Raw genomic sequence first — 24,425 nt, forward strand, 5'->3', positions numbered from 1 at the left:
TGAGGCCTGAACAGTAAGCTATTCTTCCCTTGTGTGGGAACTATATGTTGTTGGTAAAGATCAGAAGAAGGACGCAGAGGTGACTCTGTGTAAATATATCTCCAGAAGAAGGTGACACCAACAGGCCAGAGCAGTCAGAGGTACCACAGAAGAAACCTTGCTGTCAAGAGGCAGATTGTGACCAGTGACTGGACCTGTATTGTAGGTAAATTTGGCTGGGGTGGAGGTATAGGTCATTTTGCTTGAGGCAAAAGCTTTTTAGCCTTTAAAAACTGCTGTTAACCAAATTTAAAACATCAAAGTAAATATTAGTGTTTGCTTATGTAGAAAATATCTTTTTAATAAACTTTACAATTTAATAGTTCATTTTTGGGGAGGCACATTCATTGCTTTGCCCACTTCCACCTACAGCCCTGCTAGCATTACCACTGACCTCTGACCCTGCCCATCGCTCACTTAATGCATTTTGGGCAAACCTGTGCTAGGAGACACAAGTCTGCTGCCATTGTGACTGGTATGGACCTCTGCCCCCCCCCCCATTTTAAGTCTACCTGGCTCCAACTCTCCCAGGTAAACCTCTCCTCCTTTCTTAATGATTTAGTACTCTAACAGCTCTGAAGTTGTTTTATCCTATATGGAATCTTTGAATGTTCTAGTCATTCAAGGGTAACTATAGCCAGGTCAGTAAAATGGAAGGCTGAGTGAAGCCGCTGCAATTTGATTTACAAAAGTGGCCCATCTCAGGAGTCCTATATTACACTGTTTGCTAGGGCTCCCTGAAGACTGCAGGTTAATGCTCCTTACAGCAAAGGTTCATTGCAGAAGGACTCAAGAGAGGTATGCACCATACCTATAAATAACAAGTTCAACAAGGCATGAAACTTGGGTCAATCCAGACTTAAAAGTTGATGAGTTTTCCTAGGCTGCTGTATGCAGTGAAAATTGATATATATACCTGTACAGTAATGTGTGAATACAATAACGTCTTTCATGCCAGGCCAGACTATTTGTCTGTTTAGCCCAGCAACAGCTCATCAGGGTCTGAGAAAAAGACCCAGGGTTGCAGCTAATGTAGGTTAAGGTTTTGTGTCAGGGGAATGTTGTTGAGCAACAGAAACAGGATGCTGGTAACTTTGTTGTACAATAGATTGTGCAATCTGTTGGACAACAAACTCCAACTAGCACAACTGTTGTGCTGGATTTCACCCTTGCCGTAGATGACAGCAAATGTCGGCTACAGCCCCAAATCAACAAAATGTAAAAACAAGCATTACATGACTGGATTATGACTAGATTATCAAAATCCCTGCCCTTTTAGTTTCTAAACCCGCAATCCTATGCCCATATCTACTGAACTCAGTGGGAGTTGCTTCTAAGAAGATGCACTGTAAAATTCCTAAATGTTCATTCTTATGGAAAATATAGCAGAAATATAGTAGAAATATAAAAGGCATACCACTTGGGAAAACATTTTGGTTGAATCCACACAGCTATTTCAGAATCAGCTCTAACGGAACAAAAATTCAGGTAAAGGATTATTATAAAGGAAAAGTGAATCATGGCGAAACATGTTTAGTTATGCATCGTAGGCATTCTAATTGTCTATGTGCCTAATTTTGGATGTGAGATGCAAGCATGAATACATCCACATTAATTATTTCTGCATCACTGTAGAAAGGTTAACCAGGCCAATAGAGATGGCAGCTTTTCTAGCCTCTTCAATGCTCAATATTTCAGCCATTAGCAAGGAACTTAAGGATCATCTTATGAAATATTAAAGATGGCTAGATGTTTATGAAACAGATGCATTTTTAAGAGAAAGAGACTCTAACCATAATTTAGCTACTCTGTAATTTAGACTGGAATAATGACAGTCTTGAAATCTTGCTTTTCCTTTGTTCGTGCCCAGTTCCTGAAAGCCACAAACACGCAACCATCTACCAACCCTATTTGTTCAAGAAAAGCTTACAATGTTGCTTATCAAGTCAGGCAAATTAAAACAGATATGCTTTTGCAAAGAAGAAGAAGAAGAAGAAGAAGAAGAAGAAGTCGTCTTGTGCAATTTAGTAAATGGGAGAGGAGAGATGAGATTAAACCCAAATTAAACAACAGCTCGAATTTTTGTGTTTCTCCCATATCCCATATAAAGTTATTTTATTGTTTTTTCCTGTTTGGTATGATTTCATATTTGGGAAGCCTAACATTCAGAGTTTCCACGTGTTCAAGCATGTGTGAAAGCTGCTTATTTATTTTCATGGATATTTCCACTTTATTTTGTAACAACACTGGAAAAGCAGATAAATAATTTTTGCAAAGTGGATCTGAATTATTATTGCAGGTGTGCTGTATATCAAGATTTTCGATAGTAATTCAGGTTAGTATCATGGTTGGTCCATAGCTACAGCAACCAGCTTAAGAGAGGGACAGCTTGAGAAATATTGCTAGTCTATACATGTCTACTAAAAAGTAAGATCCATTGAGTTCAATGGGATTTAAGGTTAAGACTGCAATGCTATCCTCTTACTTGGCAATTAAGTACTATTGAACTCAACAGGGTTTGCTTCTGAGCAGATATAGTTATACTGCTAGTCATGATTTTCCCCCCCACAGAGCCTAGGAGTTGCCGATCAGAAAGTCGGCGAGTCGAATCCCCGTGACGGGGTGAGCTCCCGTTGCTCGGTCCTAGCTCCTGCCAACCTAGCAGTTCAAAAGCATGTTAAAGTGCAAGTAGATAAATAGGTACCGCTCCGGCGGGAAGGTAAACAGCGTTTCCGTGCACTGTTCTGGTTCGTCAGAAACGGCTTAGTCATGCTGGGTCCCTCAGCCAATAAAGTGAGATGAGCGCCGCAACCCCAGAGTCGTCCGCGAATGGACCTAATGGTCAGGGGTCCCTTTACCTTTAACTTTACCTCACTTGGGGAACAGGAAAAAAAATATAGATAATCATGTTTTTCCTGCATCAGGGGCTGAGCAGAACGTTCAAGAGGAATCCCATAGATCTTATTCATTTAGTTAATGTAAAAGAATGCCATGCTACTTTCTACATTAGCTACTGCAATTATTCCCCTTGCCCCAAGATGGAAATAGTTTGAGCCCAGGAAAACGCCAATGCAGTATTATCACATCAATACCACCTGCTGCTTTTCCTTGCTAGTAAATGCAGTGAGGGAAAGCATAGGCAGTCATTGCACCTCAGTGAGCGCTCAGTCCTGGAATCAGAAGCTGCTCTGGAGACCTTATTGCAACCCTCTCTATTAGCTCTTCATGGCTGGATATTGTCCTTACCCATCATCATCTATAGAATACCTACATTTCTCTAAGCGCTGTACAAGGATTAAAAACAAGGCAGTCATAAGAACAAAACACAAGAAAAGCCTGCAATATCGGACCAAACACATCTAGCTCAGTACCGTAGCATCACCCGTTTCCCTCATCTCTGCCTAAAAAAGCAGTAGCAATAGTATACATCTAACCTTTGGGAACAAAAAACTAGATGGGGAAAATACGGCACAATTTAATGAGCTTTTAGGGCAATTTGCATTAAAACATAACTAAGCAAAATCTTGTGGGACGCAGGTGGCGCTGTGGGTTAAAGCCTCAGCGCCTAGGACTTGCCGATCGAAAGGTCGGCGGTTTGAATCCCTGCGGCGGGGTGCGCTCCCGCTGCTCGGTCCCAGCGCCTGCCAACCTAGCAGTTTGAAAGCACCTCCGGGTGCAAGTAGATAAATAGGGACCACTTACCAGCGGGAAGGTAAACGGCGTTTCCGTGTGCGGCTCTGGCTCGCCAGAGCAGCGATGTCACGCTGGCCACGTGACCCGGAAGTGTCTCCGGACAGCGCTGGCCCCTGGCCTCTTGAGTGAGATGGGCACACAACCCCAGAGTCTGTCAAGACTGGCCCGTACGGGCAGGGGTACTTTTACCTTTACCTTTACGCAAAATCTATTTCAATTCAGTTTCTGCAGAAAAGCCAAAGCTAATTGAAATGCACTTTATTGGATCTAAACAGTGTAATTATGATGCCAAAGATTTCTCTCTCAACATTCTAGTTACAATATTTCATATATGAATAACAGAATCATATAACTGTAGAGCTGGAAGGGACCCCTGGGGGTCATCTAGTCCAACCCGTTGCAATGTAAGAATTTTTTGCCCAATATGGGGCTTGAACCCACAGCTCTGAGATAAAGAGTCTCATGCTCTACCAACTGAGCTGATAGGTAAGCGATCAATATGACTAAGAGGGACATTGGGCACAGCAATGTAGAGTAGACTAGGTCCTTCGCATTCACACAGGCCTCTCTATCCTCTATACAGGTCAGCAAAGGAGCACTGCACATGTTCAAGGCCACTTTCTAGTGAAGCAAAAATGCTCCAGGAGTAAAGTGAGGGGTGTGAGACCAGGGGCTAGAAAGAAGGTTGCACCTGGTCCTTGGCTTCAAAATTCCGAGCTCATGGTCTAACGTTGAGCCAAAAGGAAGCACGCCTCCAAAATGTTTCCACAGTGGTACCTTGGGCTACAAACGCTTCAGGTTACAGACTCCGCTAACCCAGAAATAGTACCTCGGATTAAGAACTTTGCTTCAGGATGAGAACAGAAATCGTGTGGTGGCGGCGGCAGCGGGAGGCCCCATTAGCAAAAGTGGTACCTCAGGTTAAGAACAGTTTCAGGATAAGAACAGAATTAAGTTCTTAACCTGAGGTACCACTGTATTTGACAGCAGATTTTCATTTAGGTGGTGCAAACTTGTACAATGGTACCTCAGGTTAAGTATTTAATTCGTTCCGGAGGTCCGTACTTAACCTGAAGCACAACTTTAGCTAATGGGGCCTCCTGCTGCTGCCGTGCCGCTGGAGCACGATTTCTGTTCTCATCCTGAAGCAAAGTTCTTAACCTGAGGTACTATTTCTGGGTTAGCGGAGTCTATAACCTGAAGCATATGTAACCCGAGGTACCACTGTATATACTTTCTTCATTACCCTTCCTCTGGGGAACCGGAGAGCTCCTTTCATATTAAGCCTGTGGTGGTCTCCCAGCCAACAAATGAGCCAGACTAGTTTCAGCTTCATCAGCGGAGCTGCACTATACACCTTAAGAGCATTCACTGGGCCATTTCTTTTGCAGCTCGAGATACAATCTGGGGTCAAAAATAGAAAGAAAATGGCTTACATTCACTTGAGCCCTCCTGCAATCAATCAATCTAAACAAGTTTAATCCAAATACTTCATCTCCACTAGGCTGTGGACTGGGCTGTTCGCTTTAAATAATGTTGGGAGATTGTGAAGCTGAATTCTTCCCTCGGATTACATTTTTATTTATAGCCTGTGTTTAGCAACGGACAAGTGTTCCCGTTAAATATCCCAGCACTTTCAAGTTCAAGTTGTTTTGCAAGCATAATGACCATTCCTCCCAGTGCTCCAAGGCAATATGTCAAGACCATAAAGTGAATTCCTGTCTCAGCCCAGGCATTACTGGGTTATTTGGAGGAATGAGATGATGACCTCGGAGGAACCACATTTCACAGAAAGCACAAATTTCTCAAATAAAACTTTTATTCCCTTTTAAATCAAGAACGTACATGCAAGAGCAATCCTCCCCGAGGAAGGTTGGCTCGCAGTTTTACATTGTGTTTAAATCTGCAAGTCCGACCTTACAATTGAACAGCTGACCTGGTAACTTCAGCCAGGCAGGAAAGAACTCCAGGCAGACAGGCAGGCAAATGGGCTGGTAGAAGGAGGGCTGATTTTTCCATCCCTGCTCTGCCATTCCAATTGGTAGAAAGTATATATAAATATTTAACAATTCTGCTACGATATGAATATTCCCCTCTTCTGCGCCAGCATGGAAACACAGAGTGCTTTTCAACATCTACATGCAGCCGCTGGGAGAGATCATCAGGGGGTTTGGACTGGATGTTCATCAGTATGCAGATGATACCCAGCTCTACCTCTCTTTCAAATTGGAACCAGTGAAGGTCCTGTGTGAGTGTCTGGATGCAGTTGGAGGATGGATGGCGGCCAACAGATTGAGGTTGAATCCTGACAAGACAGAAGTACTGTTTTCGGGGGACAGGAGGCGGACAGGTGTGGAGGACTCCCTGGTCCTGAATGGGGTAACTATGCCCCTGGAGGACCAGGTGCACAGCCTGGAAGTCATTCTGGACTCACAGCTGTCCATGGAGGCGCAGGTCAATTCTGTGTCCAGGGCAGCTGTTTATCAGCTCCATCTGGTACGCAGGCTGAGACCGTACCTGCCCGCGGACTGTCTTGCCAGAGTGGTACATGCTCTGGTTATCTCTTGCTTGTATTACTGCAATGCACTCTATGTGGGGCTACCTTTGAAGGTGACCCGGAAACTACAACTAATACAGAATGCGGCACCTAGACTGGTGACTGGGAGCGGCCGCGGAGATCATATAACACCGGTCTTGAAAGACCTACACTGGTTCCCAATACATTTCTGAGCACAATTCAAAGTGTTGGTGCTGACCTTTAAAGCCCTAAATAGCCTCGGTCCAGTTATACCTGAAGGAGTGTCTCCACTTCCATTGTGCTGCCCGCAAACTGAGGTCCAGTGCCGAGGGCCTTCTGGCGGTTCCCTTGCTGTGAGAAGCCAAGTTACAGGGAACCAGGCAGAGGGCCTTCTCGGTAGTGGCACCAGAAAAGGACAATAAAGACAACATTCCCACCCTGACTTCCTTTTCTCAAAAGTTTGGAACAAAAGGCTGCCAACTGGTGGAATCAATTTGCAAGTCTCTTTCTTAACAGGCGGTTCTCCATTAAACCATACTTATCCATCCACTTCTGAAGCCCCATTGTTTCAGTGGAGTAAAGCAAGTTCTCAAACCTTTCCCATTAAAATAAATGGAACTTTAAAATGCTTGCCCCTGGCCCATAATCAAATTAAGGAGTATGTGCTGGCCTTTTGGCCAATTCAAGTACACCATCAATTGCCCTCAACTCATTTTCAAGCTCCTTTGCAATGTCCCTATCACCAGCGATGACCCAGCTCAGGATTCCATTCCCATATGTGTGTGTGTGTGTATATATGTATGTATGTGTGTGTATATGTGTGTGTATGTGTGTGTGTGTGTGTGTGTGTGTGTGTGTGTATGTATAAAGAAAGAAGCAGAAGCCAGAATCCATCACTTACTACTACAGAACTATACTTAGGTCTAAGTTAGTTTAGACCAATCTATTTCTATTCAATCACTTTGGGGATTTCGACTTAGAACTGGTAGCAATACCCCTGGAAAAGCCCCCATGCTCCTGCATTGAACCAAGGTCTACAATTTTTGTGCATGCCAGAAAACTGGGGCTGATGGGAGTTGGAGACCAACCATACCCAGAGGTTTTGCACCACTAACATAGATCACCAGGAGGTGATCTGCACCCAAGCCCCTCATTTCTCCTTCTTTACTATGAAATCTGTCACATTCCTTATTTGGCTTAAACAACAACAACAACCAGCTATGGTTTTGTGGTTTTTTTTAAGGTGTAAGCTAAAAGGTAAAGGACCCCTGGACAGTTAAATCCAGACAAAGGTGACTATGGGGTTGTAGCACTCATCTTCCTTTCAGGCCGAGGGAGCTGGCAGTTGTCCACAGACAGATTTCCGGGTCATTTGGGCAGTATGACGCTTCTGGTGCAATGGAACAACATGACGGAAACCAGAGCGCATGGAAACACCATTTACCTTTCCACCATCTACTTGCACTGCTGTGCTTTCGAACTGCTAGGTTGGCAAGAGTTGGGACAGAGCAATGGGAGCTCACCCCGTTGTGGGGATTCAAACTGCCAACCTTCTGATCAGCAAGTCCAAGAAGCTCAGTGGTTTAGACTACAGCGCCACTCGCGTCCCAGAAGTTGTAATCTGCTTTGGATAGCTCACGTGAGCTAAAAAACCAAGTTATACAGATCATAGATGGGGAACCTGTGACCTTACAAGATGTTGTTAGACTCCAAAATGCCATCAGCTCCAACCTGTAAGGCAAAGGGTATGGGGCAATGGGATTAGAAGTCTAAAAATGCCTGGAGGCCACAGCTTGCTCATTCCTAGTGGCAGGCCTTTAAAAGGATGGCTAAATGGATGGATGGATGGGTGGATGGATGGATGAAGATGAAGAAGGGCAGGAGCTGACCAAAGACGCATGAGGCATAACCTTCCTTTGCCCTGGTGGGAAACATCTCAAATGCATTATGGAAGCATGCACAGTGCATTTATCAATTCTTTCAGTTTATGTATTCATAGAGGTGCATAAAGCAACCAAAACATTTCAGAGGCAGGGACCGATCTATATTAAATATGAATCAACTGTAGCGAAGAAGATAAGAGTGAAACCTTTGGAAATGAATTCAGAGGGATTCGGGGGACACTGGAAGTGCTGCAATATTCTGAGAAGTATTAACTTCTGAAAATTGCTTGAGGAGAAAATGAAAGCAACACTTACAATAGTTCTAATAGGGGGGAAGAGAGAGAGAACATACATTATTACTCAGAAAGATCCCTCCACCCCGCCTCTTTGTAATCCCTCATTCTCAGAGGCTGAAGTATTTTACAAGAAATAAGCTTGGCAATGGTTTTTTCCATCAGGAAAACGCCCATTAAGGAAGCATGGACTTCTGAAAAGGACTGCTAACCCATACTAGAACTCTGCATCCATGGATAGGGAGGCGCACAAGACCCACTCCCAATATTTCCATGCACATCGCCCTGCACACTGAGCCTCTGACCTTTGCAGTCTTAAGTGGGGAAGATCTGCAAGTGAGGTAGTTATTTGCATTTACAGTGGTACCTCAGGTTACATACGCTTCAGGTTACATACGCTTCACATTAAAGACTCCGCCAACCCAGAAATAGTGCTTCAGGTTAAGAACTTTGCTTCAGGATGAGAACAGAAATCGTGTTCCGGTGGCATGGAAGCAGCAGGAGGCCCCATTAGCTAAAGTGGTGCTTCAGGTTAAGAACAGTTTCAGGTCAAGTACAGACCTCCGGAACGAATTAAGTACTTAACCTGAGGTACCACTGTAGTTGAACACAAAGTGGATCTTCCTGCATGATTGTGGACCTTAATCAAGTGAATGCAATTAAAAGTTGCATGAAGAACCTTCCTGTGATAAATGGGGAAGGCCAAGCATGCATGAGCGCCAACCAAAGTTGTTGAGGTTTTTTTTTTAGGAATGAATAACTCGAAACCTAAACTGCCACAGGGGCTGGATAAAACTGGCCGGATTAGACTTTGGACATGCCTGGTCTACAGTGATTGGCAGCAGTTCTCCAAGGTTTTGAGTCAGAGTCCTTCCCAGCCATACTGGGAGATGTGGAAGACTGAATCTGGGACCTTCTGCATGCAAAGTTTGAGCTATAGCTCTTCCCCAAAGCTTGACTCTCACTCCTCCACAGCACTGGGAGATGTTTTCTATCCAGTACATTTAGGTTTTTGTTTTTTGTTTTAAGTTATAGGATGATTTAAATACAATCACAGCGAAGTAAGGTAAAATGCAGGCATCTTGTGAAGACAAATTGCTACAAAGTGCTAAGCACATAACAGACAATCATCCTGCCATTTTTTAATACGAGGATGTTAAGTTTAACTTCTTTCTAACTCCCACTGTTTCATTCGCGGCCCACACACCTCCCTTAAGGGCCCAGTACTGTTTTCTGCTGAATTGCCTGATTGTTCCAGGGAAGGAGCGTCCTCCGAGCCACTAGGAAGTCAGAACAAATTAATTTCACTCGAACCTTGCGTGCCGCAATTGAAGCCAAGTTTGCAAAGGTGCAAATCAAGAGTGCGCATCAGCCTTTTTTCGGCAACAAAGGACTTGTGCCTTCAAATTTGTGTTCCCATTAATTTTCATTATATTCTAAATACATTGATTTTTCTAAAATGCATGACAGAAAAGCAAGCAGGAGGGGGGAACAAAACAAGGCAGGGGAAGTAACAAGCTGTTATCAAGCTGGCAAGCATTCAGGTCTCCCAAGATATTTTCATGCTCACTGAAGGAAAAGCAGTAGGCACTGAAAGTGGATTTCTGCTCTTTTTACAGCAAATGTAACATGACTTGTATATCCAAAGGGCTACTGAACCAACGGGGGCAAAGAAATCTCATTCTCCTCTCTCTTTAAACACATGCACACCAGATTTCCCTCAGTAATTTTTTGCAGTAGCTCAGGGTGAAGCCTTATTCTTTTAAAAGTTGTTTACGACATTTAAGCTAGCTCATGGCAACTTGTTCCCTTGACATTTTTGTGAAAAAGCCTGATGCATAAACAGAGAAAGGGGATGGTTTGCACCCAAATGCAGATGTTTTAAGTTACAGCATGTGCCTTCCAACACTCTGCTCTCACTCATAACTAATTTCAGAATTATTATTTTTAAATTTTTGCATCGGAAATACAGTTAGGCCTTCAAAAGGTCAAAGGCAGCACTTTGAATGGTGCCTGGAAACGAACTGGGAGCCAACCAAGAGCTCTTCATTATCTAAATACAAATTTCTAATTCTAAGCAGGCATCAGCCAACAACCCAGCTGCCGTATATAGAATGGGTAATCAAGTCTAGGTGTTACCAAAGCATGAGAAAGAATGGCACAGGAGAAGATTCAGATCCCACAATCTGCACCATGCTCCTAAAGCACTTTGATGCTCCTTTAAACAGCCATGGCTTCTCATGAAAATCTTTGTTTAGGGTGTTGTTCCCTATTCCCTTTGAAGCTATGACTCCCAGAGTGGTTTAGTAATCAATCCCTCTTCCAAGGGAACTCTGGGAATTGTAGCTCTTTGAGGGTCTCCTAATAGCTCTCAGCACCCTTATCATACTGCAGCTCCCAGGATTCTTTGGGGGGAAGCCATGACTGTTTAAAGTGGTATGAAACTACTTTAAATGTACAGTGGTACCTCAGGTTAAGTACTTAATTCATTCCGGAGGTCCATACTTAACCTGAAGCACCACTTTAGCTAATGGGACCTCCCGCTGCTGCCGAGCCGCCGGAGCACAAATTCTCTTCCCATCCTGAAGCAAAGTTCTTAACCCAAGGTACTATTCCTGGGTTAGCGGAGTCTGTAACCTGAAGCGTATGTAACCCGAGGTACCACTGTACAGTGAAGAGGTGGGCAAAAGGTGATTCAAGCTATAGGTGGCACTTAAGCATCCAATGCTGGATTCAAGGGTACCTGCAAGCTGTCAACTTGCTATTTAAGAGGGAGTGTAACCCAACTCTACTACTGGTTAAATACTGCCTCCACAGTCAGGACAACAGTACCTCCATCTTAACTGTTTCAGCTTCCATTTATTACTCCCCCCCCCCATCCCATTAATGACACCACACATCTGTTCCGAGCACCATAAATATTTGCATAGTTGGCTGCTGCCCAATCCCTGTTACTTATCACAGAATAAAGTCTGCTAAGGGGCTGGCTGAATGCAGAGGAATCAGGTCAGAGGCAAAGGTCACTTTCCCTAAAAAGGTAAAGGTAAAGGACCCCTGACAGTTAACTCCAGTTGCAGATGACTCTGGGGTTTCGGCGCTCATCTCGCTTTACACGCCGAGGAAGCTGGCATTTGTCCACAGACAGTTTTTCCGGATTATGTGGCCAGCATGACCAAGCCACTTATGGCGCAACGGAACACCGAAACCAGAGCAGTGCACGGAAACACCATTTACCTTCCCACTGGAACGGTACCTATTTATCTACTTGCACTTTTGGGGCATGTTTTCGAACTGCTAGGCTGGCAGGAGCTGGGACCAAGCAATTGGAGCTCACCCCATTGCAGGGATTTGAACCACCGACCTTCTAATTGGCAAACCCAAGAGGCTCAGTGGTTTAGACCACAGCACCACCCGCGTTCTCTCACTTTCCCTAGGGGTGCTTAAATCATTTTTTGAAACTTTCCTAGCAGCTCTCTAACATTGCACAACTCATATTCTGCATGTTCACGTCCTGCCCATCTGGTTTCTTTTTTTAAAAAAAAAAGATATGGAAGGTCACAGCTCCAGGAGGAGAGATTAGGTGCTCAATCAACAGATCAATGCACGGCCTTATTTAAGTCAATCTGTGTTTGCCTCCAGACCCTGTGAACATCCTGCTTACTCCTCCTGTTTCAAATTTCTCCTTTCTCACTCTCCTCTAAACTTTTGGAAGGCTGGAATCAGGGCAGGGTTCAAATATAGCACCATGAATCAGGCTAGGTAGATCTGGTACATGGTAGAAACGAAGAAATTAGATTGCGTTGTGTGGCTAGATAAATTTAGAAATTTTAAAACTGGCCCATGTTTTCCAACGTTTTGGCAAGGCAAGTTCCAAAACACAAACTTTTAATTTTGAAATCTAATGGTTTGTCATACTCTAGGTCAGTGTTTCCCAACCTTGGGCCTCCAGCTGTTTTTGGACTACAACTCCCATCATCCCTAGCTAGCAAGACCAGTGGTCAGGGATGATGGGAATTGTAGTTCAAAAACATCTGGAGGCCCAAGGTTGGGAAACACTGCTCTAGGTAAAACTCAGAAGAAACAGTGGGAAACCAACCACGTAGTGATATGAAGTGTATTAAAAACCAATCTAGGTGGCCAAAAGCAAAGACACAGATGGAGGGAAGGCCATTCCTAGGTGTTGAGTGAACAAGAGGAAAGGTTCAAGTGGCAATGCACAGGACTGCAAACAAGCTAGATTCTGGGCTAACACAGAGCAGCAGAACAGAGTTGAGAGTCACTGTCCCCTGCAGCTGATCTGCCTATTTTACCACTCATTTTTGTAGGCTGCTAACAGGTTCTGGCTCATCAGGGCTATTAAGCCTATGAAGGGAGACATGCTTCTTTCTACATTTACAGACTATGACTCTGCATCTATCATTTTGTCAGAATAAAATAGAAATATATACACTGGATGGGTGGGGCCCATTATCCAGCATTAATTCATGGGCACAATGCGTCTCAGGATTCTAGAACCATTTCTTGCATGCAGGCTCATCCATTCCAGAGCTGTCAAGAGAAGCAGCATAAATATAGCTCAGAGCTAGGCAACTTGTTTTGTGCATATCCTTCCATGCGTCGGGAACATAGAAGATCCAAGAGCAATTCCATACATACAGTTAATCTGCTAGCCAGATTCATGATTATCCAAAAGGTCTCATGAGGGTAGAGGCAACACCATAACAAATTTGGCCTAGTTGGTGCCATAGTCTTACTCTGTATAGTCCAATAATGTTGATTAATTCTGCCATGAGCCTGGGAGCATAAGGAAACTTAGGATGGCCAAGAAACGAACTACAGTACAAACAGTTTAACTTAAGAAAATTCCTCAATTCTCTTTCTAGAATCCTTTGCTTTTCATACAAGCCTGCTAGCTGCCTCATACCAGGTAAGACTATTTGTCTATCAAACCCAATTTACAGTGTCCTCTATATGACTGCCAGCACCCAGGATCTCCCTCAAAGGCAGGCATCCCCAAACTTGGCCCTCCAGACGTTTTGGGACTACAACTCCCATCATCCCTAGCTAACAGGACCAGTCAGGGATGATGGGAACTGTAGTCCCAAAAACGTCTGGAGGGGGATTCCCAGACACCGAGTTTGGGGGTGCTTGCTCAACGGTTTACGACACCATCTGCTTTCTGAGTCCCTTTAACAGGAGAGGCAAGAGGCAAAACTGAGGGCCTTCAACGATGTGATGTATGTGCCCTCCCATTCAACTATGGTCCCAGCAGCATCCCTGTTTAGGGAACTCCTCACTCCAATCACTAAGGATAGGCAAAACACATGATCCGCTACACACATGTGATCCTAAATTAAAATTATATGCCAGGGTATAAAGATTAATGCCACTCATCAAATGCTCTAAGTGTACCTTTATGTACAATCTCTGTAAGTCTGGCTAGCAAATATTGCATGTCAACATTTACGGCATGCGTCACTCTATTGCAAGACACATAAATTAAATGCAATGAATAAGGACTTTCTGGCAGCTCTTTCTCTTGTTCCATTTAATCTCCTTCATTAACTTCAGCCCTCTCATTCTCCCGACAGTTTTCTGCAGTCATGCCTTTCAGGATGCAAACTTCGATTGTGGCTGCAAATATTCCAAATTGTAGCTGACTGGAAATTAAACTGGAAGTGTTGCATCCTCAGAGAGCGCTCTCTAATGAAAATGAGGGTGGTCACTGATACCGCCGTGGAGAGGATGCATTCTGAAGGGGCGCTAAAGGCCAAGAACCTGGCAGTCATCTGTGCCTGCCAATCTTTCGGTACAATTGTTTCTTCTTCTCACTCACTATCTGAACGTCTTGCACACAAGCTTGAATACCAAACATACAAGAGCACAGGTCAAAGAGGCTGTAAGTGCTGCTGAAGATGAGCTCCCTCAACATTCAGTCGTGAGACAACAGGAGCAGGATGGGGTACTAGGGAAATTCCACTCCTTGGTACAGGCGGCAACGTCCAATTGACGCACAACCACTAACGCACAGGTCATTTTGGATGTAGTAGAGGAAGGAATGGGGACAGAATTGGGGGTGGAACTCTGCCATGGCATGCTTTGACCTGGAACACAACCCCCAAGGAAACAGGAAGTTGCCTGTACTATACAGTGGTACCTCGGGTTAGAGACACTTCAGGTTACATACGCTTCAGGTTACAGACTCCGCTAACCCAGAAATATTACCTTGGGTTAAGAACTTTGCTTCAGGATGAGAACAGAAATCGTGCTCCGGCGGCACGGCAGCAGCAGGAGGCCCCATTAGCTAAAGTGGTGCTTCAGGTTAAGAAGAGTTTCAGGTTAAGAGCGGATCTCCGGAATGAATTAAGTACTTAACCCGAGGTACCACTGTAGTTCTGTGTGGATTTCTGGTCACCTCATCTCAAAAGAGGATACTGTTGAGTTAGAAAAGGTTCAGAAAAGAGCAACTAATAAAATTAATGGGGTGGAACGACCCTCTTATGAAGATAGGTTGCAATGTTTTAAGACTTTTTACTTTAGAGAAAAGGTGAGGAAGAGGCAACATGATAGAAGTGTGTAAAATTATGCAAGGTGAATAAAGTTTCCCTCCCTTTCTCATGAGAACTTGTGGGCATCAAACTGAAGCTGAATGTTGGAACATTCAGGACAGACAAAAGAAAGCTCTTCACATGTTGTGTGCTCCCAAACTACATTGGTGCAATGTTGTTGTTGTTGTTGTTTAGTCGTGTCCAACTCTTTGTGACCCCATGGACCAGAGCACACCAGGCACTCCTGTCTTCCACTGCCTCCCACAGTTTGGTCAAACTCATGCTGGTAGCTTTGAGAACACTGTCCAGCCATCTTGTCCTCTGACGTCCCCTTCTCCTTGTGCCCTCAATCTTTCCCAACATCAGGGTCTTTTCCAGGGAGTCTTCTCTTCTCATGAGGTGACCAAGCTGTCTCCAACATACCTAAAAGACCACCTTCTGCCACGATCACTTGGAAGCCAAGGAATGACCCCTGTCGTTTGCTACCTATGGATCATCAAGACTGCAGGAGTGTAAAGAGGCATTCTGGGTGGCAGACACCCTCCCTGCGTCTCGGCAACATGCAAAGTCCCCCAAAAATTGAATTGTTTTTATCCATGTTGGTTTTGGGTAGCCACAAATAAGAAGAGATGAAGTTGGGTGACTATGTAATTGAGATTTTGTTAGTTTACCAGGCTAGAACCCTTGGGATGGAGCAGGCTATAAATGAGCTATGTTCTGTGGTTCCCAAAATCCCTAGATGATGGGGCAAACATGCGTAGCTGTGCCTAGGGCCAAGCTCCTGCTGAAGCTCCTGTGTGTGTATGTGCATGGATGAATAAGAGAGGCAGAATAAGTCACATGCTCTTTAGAATTAAAAACCAAGGTCAAGAGAGTGTTCCTCTAACAAAAAAAGCATCTGTGAAAACAAGAATAATTGCGTGCCCTTTATACAGAAGCTTACAAAATGGGCATCACCATTCTACAAAAGAATGTCGATGAGAGGGAAAAATTCCTGAACGGAACAATTGCATTCTGCAATGGAAGCCTTGCTAAGTGGGTTGATTTAAATTTTTCTGTTGCTGGACTGTACACAAAATCCATCATTGTTGCTTTAGGGTTCTCTTCTCTCCCGCTACCCACAACTCTTGTCTCCAGAGTTTAGAAAAGGGGAAGGAGGCTAGTCCTGCTTTTGGGAACAGTGATGCATTTGTTCAATTATCTACATACCTACAACCTCTTCATCAAATTAGCAGATCTCTATTTATAGCTGATTATACTGTAGGGGTGATCTAATGAGAAACCCACAGAGTGATAAAGCACTGTCAGGGTCTTTCTACTTTCTTCCCTCTGAGGATTTGCTGCACATTAAGCAGCTATGCGCCTGGTACAAGGGGTGCATGCACAAAGCAGAAGTGTTCAGTTTAACAGGCTGTAAACAAGGAATTTTTAAGAAAGGCAAGCCATTCAGCATTGCAGCTGACAAATTTAACTACACTTCCCCTTCCAAGGGCTGTGTTGCGCATTTGCATTGCTTAAGTGATGAAGCAATACTGTAAATCTAATTAGGCACTGAGTAATTACTCCAGCGGAAAAGAAATAAATCAGGAGTTGATAAGCAGTGTCATGTAAAGGGCGTTGCTATAGTTGTGTGTTGCTTTTATGCAAATGTAGGCAGAGAATTCAGGGCGCTTGGAAATATTTTTTGATGTAGGTTGGGAGGGTTTTTGTTTTTTAAAAGCACCTGCCAGGAACTGGCTTCATCTATCGTGCTTTTGCAATTGATGAACTGAGCGGCTTATAATGGCCAAATTCTGTCTCTCTGTGGCACCATAATCTCGCCCACAGTTCTGTAGGTTTGAATAATGCACACTTCCTTTCAAAGGCAGCTGCACGATAGCCATATTAAAGAGTTCTCATGAACATGTGCTTAGAAAAATATGCAATGTCGTTTAATAACTTTCCTGTTTTCAGTGCAAAAAAATAATAATTTACTAAGCAATACTCCTGCCCCTGAAACTACTTCAGTCCAGCCCGGCCCCTCATTTCCCAGAACAGCTACTGCAAAGAGAGAAATGCATCTTCAAGTATAAACCAAGATTCAGGTAATGAAAGATGAGAATGATTTGCCTAGGGCTGGTTTAGGCAATTAACAGAGCATTCCTAAGCACATTCCTATTCCACACTCAGTTCAGGAGCTGAGCTGGCAAACAAGCCTTTAAAGTAGAGTTTGAGTTACCTGTACCCTTTTTTGATGACGTTCTATGATGGGGTTGTCAGGTCACATAACTGAGCTGCAAGAGGTTTGGACTAGGTCCCCACAAACAATTTCCTCCAGAATAACTCTCTTATCAAGTGACTTTTCTAAATTTGAATGGCGAGGACACCAAACCTCATACGAAGGTGTTAAACTAGCAGTGGCAGGTTTAGATGCCAGCAGAAGATCTCTGCGTTCCACTGGAGATCACATGGAAAAGTCCCTCCTTTCAAAGAGTTGGAAGCCATTAACAGTTCCTGAGGATATGTACCCAAATGCAGGTGTCACAGAGATGAGCAACACAGTGGCCTCCTGATGTCATTGGGCTTGAACTCCCATCACCCCTGACCTGACCATTAGCCAAACTGACCAGAGCTGATGGGAGTTGGGACCCTGTATAACATCTGGAGGCAGCATGTTGACTTCTGCCATATTGCTTTCAATGCAGCAAGCATTCAGAAGCCCCGCCTGGCTCAAGTAGGGCTGGATCAGGGCCAACACATGAAGTACGGCATTAAAAAATATTTTATTTTCTGGCAAACAAGTGTAAGATAGAAGTACATTCCTCTTCTGGAATTGGAATGTAGCCTAAAGCAACCATTTTTACTGGCACAACAGTGCATCGTATTGTATTTTTACTGGTAGTGCTTTTCAGTTAAACTGTTCAAATCGTTTGGAACTTCTTATAAAGGCAGACAAGGCTTGCTGCAACATAGACTCTGTTTAAGCATCCATTAAAAATAGATGATGTAAAAGGGCAGATTAGTTTTCCAGCAATCACAGCTAACACAGGAAACAGTCATCGGCTATGAAAAAGGAAAGCCCAGTATTAACATCAAAACTGTTTCATGACTTAAAAGATGGAAATATTTTATCAGCTAATAGATTTTTTTCAAAAAGGAAAAACAGGCCCCACTGGGGAGGGAAGCATTTATGAAATTAGTATGTCATTATCTCACATTAGTATGTCATTATCTCAGTTATACCATCTATATAATTTTATATGCATACTGAGAAAAGAGCTGACCCAGATAAAACTATAACTAACAGCATATTTATCTGAAAAAGCTATCTTTTTAAGAGTGTTTTAACATTTCAAAACAGCTTTCTGTTCATGAAAGACACGTATCTGTGTTCCCAAACTAACAAGCAAAGCTCATCTGGGAACTTCTCAGTTTGTTACATGAGGGGTAGCCAATGGGATCTCTCCAAATGTTGTTGGCCTTCAGCTCTCATTGTCCCTCATCATTGCCCAACAATGTTGCAGATGGGCTGAGAGGAACATAGACATTACAGTGGTACCTCAGGTTAAGAACTTAATTTGTTCTGGAGGTCTGTTCTTAAGCTGAAACTGTTCTTAACCTGAAGCACCACTTAAGCTAATGGGGCCTCCTGCTGCCGCTGCGCTGCCGCTGCACGATTTTTGTTATCCTGAAGCAAAGTTCTTAACCCGAGGTACTATTGGGAAAGATGGAGGGCACAAGGAGAAGGGGACGTCAGAGGATAAGATGGTTGGACAGTGTTCTCGAAGCTACCAGCCTGAGTTTGACCAAACTGCGGGAGGCAGTGGAAGACAGGAGTGCCTGGTGTGCTCTGGTCCATGGGGTCATGAAGAGTTGGACACGACTAAAAACAACAACAATATTTCTGGGTTAGCGGAGTCTGTAACCTGAAGCGTATGTAACCTGAGGTACCACTGTACAAGTAACCGGGTCCAATTCAGAGGTACTGTTGGGTATTTAAAGGATTCCGGGCACAGACCCATGACCCAAATGTGCAAAGGCTAATTTGTATGTATAGATGTAAAATTTGGGTCTCTGGACAAAATAAAAGGCAAGTAGCTGCAGCCTCACTGACACTGTATTGCCTCTCAACAGCAGTTGCAGGGATTCACAAGTAGGAAGTGTGGTCTTCCCATGAGGCTTCCCATGAGCATCTGGTTGGCTACTGTGAGAACAGAAAGCTGGGCTTTGGCCGATCCAGCAGAGTTCTTCTTAAGGTTTTATGCAGCATGTCTGAAGTTTTGCAAATGGGGGGAAAGGAACAAATCTGATGTTGAGAGCGCATGTCAGGGACTCAGACACCCTTAACAACATCCCTGGCCCAATTTATGCATCTTTAAACTCGATGGAAAGACACTGTTTTCTCCACCCAAAATGTTGCAGTCCATTGACCCAAGACTCACTGGCAACTGTTCATGCCCAGTGAAGGACAAATATTTATTTTCTCTTGCTTAAATTAATCACTGATTTGCTAGGAATGGCCTCAACCTTATTGAATCTGGAAGTCTGCTACCTGACCATAGCAGCTTGCCTATTCAGTATACAAACTGCATGGTAACATTTTTATTTTATTTTTAAAAGGTTTTTAAAGACACCACTAGGCAACAAAATGTTATGTGGTCCTCCCAGGCTGGTGTGTTCCAAGGAGGAAGCTGAAAGCAGCATATTAATTATGCCATCTGTTCATTCACTTAGAAGATTCTTAACTTGTCAAGATTACGTCTCAGAGCTGTTTAAACGGCCTTCAAGTCTTAACTCCCTCTCTCTCTCTTAAAAGTGCAGGGCCATTTTAAAGCTGAAACGAATTTGTTTCCAATCCATAAGTTTTTAAAATTAAATTGTCAGGTTCGATGACATGACTTTGCTTATCTCCCTGCCTAGATTTCTGTGAGGGTAGGCTGGACTCATCCATGCATTTAATATAAAATGAGCCCTGCTTGACTGGACCAAAAAAAATACCCCAGGTACATCTAGTAGGGAACTTCTGCAGCCTGAGGGAGAGGCCAGAGGCTGACATGGATGGGATATTATGCTTGCCTCTTGCCCTTGTACAGCGAAAGTCAGAGGTTTCTACACACAGCCACAATCCTCTCGCCACACATCTCTTGATTCTGGATAGCTCAGATGGTTAGAGCAAGGTGCTGACAATGCCAAGGTTGCAGGTTTGATCCCCATATGGGACAACTGCAAATTCCTGCATTTCAAGGGGTTGGACCAGATGATCCTCAGGGTCTCTTCCAACTCTACAGTTCTACGATCGTCCACCCAGGGCAAGCAAGAGGCCTTACTGCGGTTCAAGGACACATTCCAGCCAGGCAAAAAATGCCTGGGGAAGGTGCAGGGTCATTGAAGGGTACGGCCTGGGAAAGAGGGTGTGAACTGCAAAGTCCAAAGGGCCATGCTGGCAGCGGTCCCTAGCCTGAGATTTCCCAGTACAATATTCTGTTCCCCTCCTCCCAGTAGCCAAGCAGGTATCTCAAAGAAGCCCCCAAGCAGGGATTTAATCATGACCTGGAATAAGCGCTGTAGCAAATGTGCACTGCCACTGTTCACAAGTCCTGCTTTATCTCCTATTTAGGTATCGCCACACATAACGCAGGAGAGGGGCCTCTGAGATGCTGAGCCATGGTGCTCTGCATCAGCATCTGAACCCAATCCCATGATTTCACCTCCATGGCGTTTTGTCGGTTTCGATTTACAGTGGTACCTCGGGTTAAGAACTTAATTCGTTCTGGAGGTCCGTTCGTAACCTGACACTGTTCTTAACCTGAAGCACCACTTTAACTAATGGAGCCTCCTGCTGCTGCCACACCACTGGAGCACGATTTCTGTTCTCATCCTGAAGCAAAGTTCTTAAGCCAGTGTGGTGTAGTGGTTAAGAGCGGTAGACTCGTAATCTGGGGGACCGGGTTCGCGTCTCCACTCCTCCACATGCAGCCGCTGGGTGACCTTGGGCTAGTCACACTTCTTTGAAGTCTCTCAGCCCCACTCACCTCACAGAGTGTTTGTTGTGGGGATGGAAAGGAAAGGAGAATCTTAGCCTCTTTGAGACTCCTTCGGGTAGTGATAAAGCAGGATATCAAATCCAAACTCCTCCTCCTCCTCTTCTTCTTCTTCTTAACTTGAGGTGCTACTTCTGGGTTAGTGGAATCTGTAACCTGAAGTGTCTGTAACCTGAAGCGTCTGTAACCTGAAGCGTATGTAACCTGAGGTACCACTGTGCTGGGTACATCAGTGCTCGTGAAGACACAAGGCCCTTTTAAACAAAGCACAGCCAACATGTACACATCTGGAGATTGGGAACATGGAGGGAGGAAGACTCAGCCAGAAAATTAGGAAGTTTCCATAGACGTTTTCATGGGCACTGAAGAAAACAAGCTGATGATTTGTCGTCACTGCATGCATTTTTGGGAGGGCTGAGGGGATATGTATTGCAGAGGTGGGGAATCTGTGGCTCTTCAGGTGTGGCTGCACTACAGCTGCAGTCCAGCTAAATCTGGGAGGCCACAGACTTTACATCCCAAGTATAAAAGACACCCTCAAGATAGCCAAAGACTTGAATAACAGGAGTGTTGTTATGGCTACAGTTCAGTCTTTTCAATAGGCTAACTTTGCAAAAGTTTCTCTCCTCATCCCATCCAGTCCTGCTCAGCAAATCAGAAACGTTACAGTGGAACTCAGTGTTCTGGAGAAAAAAACCTGCGACAGCAATAATCTTCTGACTTCTAACAAATTGCACCCATTAATAGTGACCCAACAGCCACTGACCATGCAGAGTGGAGAGGTTAAAACGTATTTTTAAAGGGACACTGTCAGACACAGACAACCCCTACAAGAAGAAAGAAAATGTAGGTAGAAAACCTGTCACAGAAATGGCATGAGGACTGAGATCTGTCCACTGTGAATCCACTTTTCCTGCCTGGTCATCAGTTGACAATAAATTGATTTTAAAAGCTAATATGTAGGAGGAATCTGGAGATGCCTTTTCATGTTCCACCATATGTATGCAAGCCACAGGGAAGAGGCTCAAAAGGGTTTCAAGCGACATACATGAAATTGTTTCAACGATACACAGCTTAAACCTGCAATTCTCACAGCATTATCCCCACCTAGGGCTGGTCTCAAACAGCACTAATGGTGCCCAAGGATCAACCTTTTTCTTTATTAAAAATTAGCCAGAAGGGTGAAATAGGGCAATCTGGATCAGAACTGCACAGTGCGCAAAGTGGTGTTAACTCTTTCTTCTCTTGCTAGTTTCCTGCTCTAAGTTATCGCCTCCCTGCAGCTGCTTTTTGCTCCTAGCGGTTTCAAAACAAAACCAAACCTTATATCCGTGATGGTCCTACTCCCCACTGAATGACTAAGATTACTGGCAAATCTCATTCCATTGTATGAGCTCAGTCTAGCCTATCTCACAGGGTTTAGAGCGGGTTTGGAAGCTGCACACCAGAGCTTTCCAAACTTTTCATGTTGGTGACACACTTTTTGGACAAGCATCATTTTGCGGCACAATAATTCGGTTTTACTAGCAAGCCAGAGGTTCAACTAAGCCCTTTACAGCCCCAAGAAGAGCGCGGGAAGCGTTTGCATGACACACAGACACACTGCAGCCAACACACTAATGTGCCGCAACACACAGTTTGGAAAGCTCTGCCGTGCACAATGCCAAACTCCTTAAGAGAAAGGACAGATATACCAATTGGTAATTTAAGATTCCCAGCCAACAATGTGATTTTTTTATGAAATTGGATTGGTTCCACTGAGCATCTACTTTAAAAGCATAGGGTTGTAACCAGTGCTAACCCTAGCAGAGTAGACCTGCTGGAAATAATGGACATGCTCAACTTAAGTTCATTAATTGCAGTGGGTCTACTCTAACTTAGCCGGATTTGACCAACAACAGGCATCACTCCATCAACTTCCGCACATGGTTCATTATTTAGTTCATTTCAAGAAGGCAGCCCATTCCAGGGTCACATGTGAGTGAAGTTCATGTGCACTCCTGAATGAGCAGGCTTCCTGATCAAGCTGAATAAATCAAATTGGCACAGGTGCTGTGCTCGCGTCAAAGCTGCAAAGCCAGAGTCATTTGCCTTTAAGCATGTGCTGTGATGAAATCTCGAACGACAACATGAACAACTTCCTTTGAAAGAAAGTTGGGTTTCTCCTCCAGGTTAACAGGTGATTAGATAATTAACTTGCTACCAGCACTATGCAATAGCTATAAAAGTGTCAGGGAATATAAAGAGCCAAAGAATTATGTGGCAAGAGACTAGACGGATGAAGGTTGTCTAATCATCTGGAAAAACCCGAGGCCTGAGCCAAAGCGCTATTGTCCCACTTAAGAAAGGGAATTGTACCAACTGGCACTGTCCACATTCATTCATCCTTTACTACATTAAAAAATAGAACAAAAATAAATGATAGAGGTATTTTAAATGACTGCTCAGAAATACACACAAGAGAAACCTCCAACCCAATGTACTATAGTCACACTCAGAAAAGAATAGAAGGGCACCTGAATTTGGCGTTTGCACATCAGGGGTTTGTGCATCAGGGTTCCAATAAATATGAAAATTAAGCTAATCCGTTGCTCAGAATAAAATAGGCAGTGTTTTGTTTTTCAAACAGACAAAGGTTTGTGGGGTGTGGGATTCCCCCTCCAGCTAGTAAAATGCCTTATTGCCATTTCCATGGTTAGGAAGATACAGGCACTAGCTGCACCAAAATGACCTCCTCGGGGTGCAAGCCTGGGCAGTGTGTATGGGGGTCCTGGGCTGCCAGATGGGCTGCCTTGCTCATGTGGCCCAAAGGAAAGAAGAGCAATATGTTTTGCACCAGCTTGGCTGCCGGAGCTGCCGGAAGGAGGCGCATAAAGTGTCGTGCAACTTTTAAAACTAAGGATGAAAATTTAGAAAGGAAGGCTAGAATATTCTTCATAAGCTCTCACTCTCTCCATCTCACTACTCATCATAGCTATAGCCCTCTCAAGCCCACATTTAAACAACAAATAGTGTACATGCATTAGAACCACACAAGACAATATATTTGGCCCCCTCCAAAAGGAATACACAATTCATACAGGTCTTGCTAGGTTTATTTGGGTGGATGTGTTTGTTTTCAACCTGGTAGTCACCACTTATTTGAGGGGCTTCAGCCACAACCCTGAGATAATACGAGTCTTGCACACATGTCTAGTGTGTTTCCTTGTGTGTTGGGAAACAGCAGAAGGAGAGGAGAGCACTGAGATAGATGGGCTCATGACCAATAAATGGCAGCTTTCTGTGTTTCCATGATAATCTAGCTGGCTGCTAGGGAAACAGAATACTACACTACATAAGGCTTTGGTGTGATCCAGCAGGGTTCTTCTTATGTATTGCTGAGCCCACTTGCTCCTCAACAGCCTCTTCCAGGTGATCATTTTGGAAAAAAC

At 44.1% G+C, this 24,425-nt stretch overlaps 1 protein-coding gene and 1 long non-coding RNA gene across 3 annotated transcripts in view; one reads left to right on the top strand and one right to left on the bottom strand.

Annotated features, from left to right (window-relative positions):
• LOC310845187 overlaps positions 1-6,024 on the top strand; it is a 43,810-nt gene extending 37,786 nt beyond the window's left edge. The window contains exon 3 of the long non-coding RNA XR_014564557.1: positions 5,124-6,024. This is a non-coding gene — a long non-coding RNA (uncharacterized lncRNA). The remainder of the gene's footprint in view (positions 1-5,123) is intronic.
• PPM1L (protein phosphatase, Mg2+/Mn2+ dependent 1L) overlaps positions 1-24,425 on the bottom strand; it is a 171,991-nt gene that overhangs the window by 111,515 nt on the left and 36,051 nt on the right. The gene's annotated exons all lie outside the window — the stretch shown is intronic.

This window comes from Podarcis gaigeae (assembly GCF_964106915.1).
Source record: "Podarcis gaigeae genome assembly, chromosome: 5".
NCBI classification, from domain to species: domain Eukaryota; kingdom Metazoa; phylum Chordata; class Lepidosauria; order Squamata; family Lacertidae; genus Podarcis; species Podarcis gaigeae.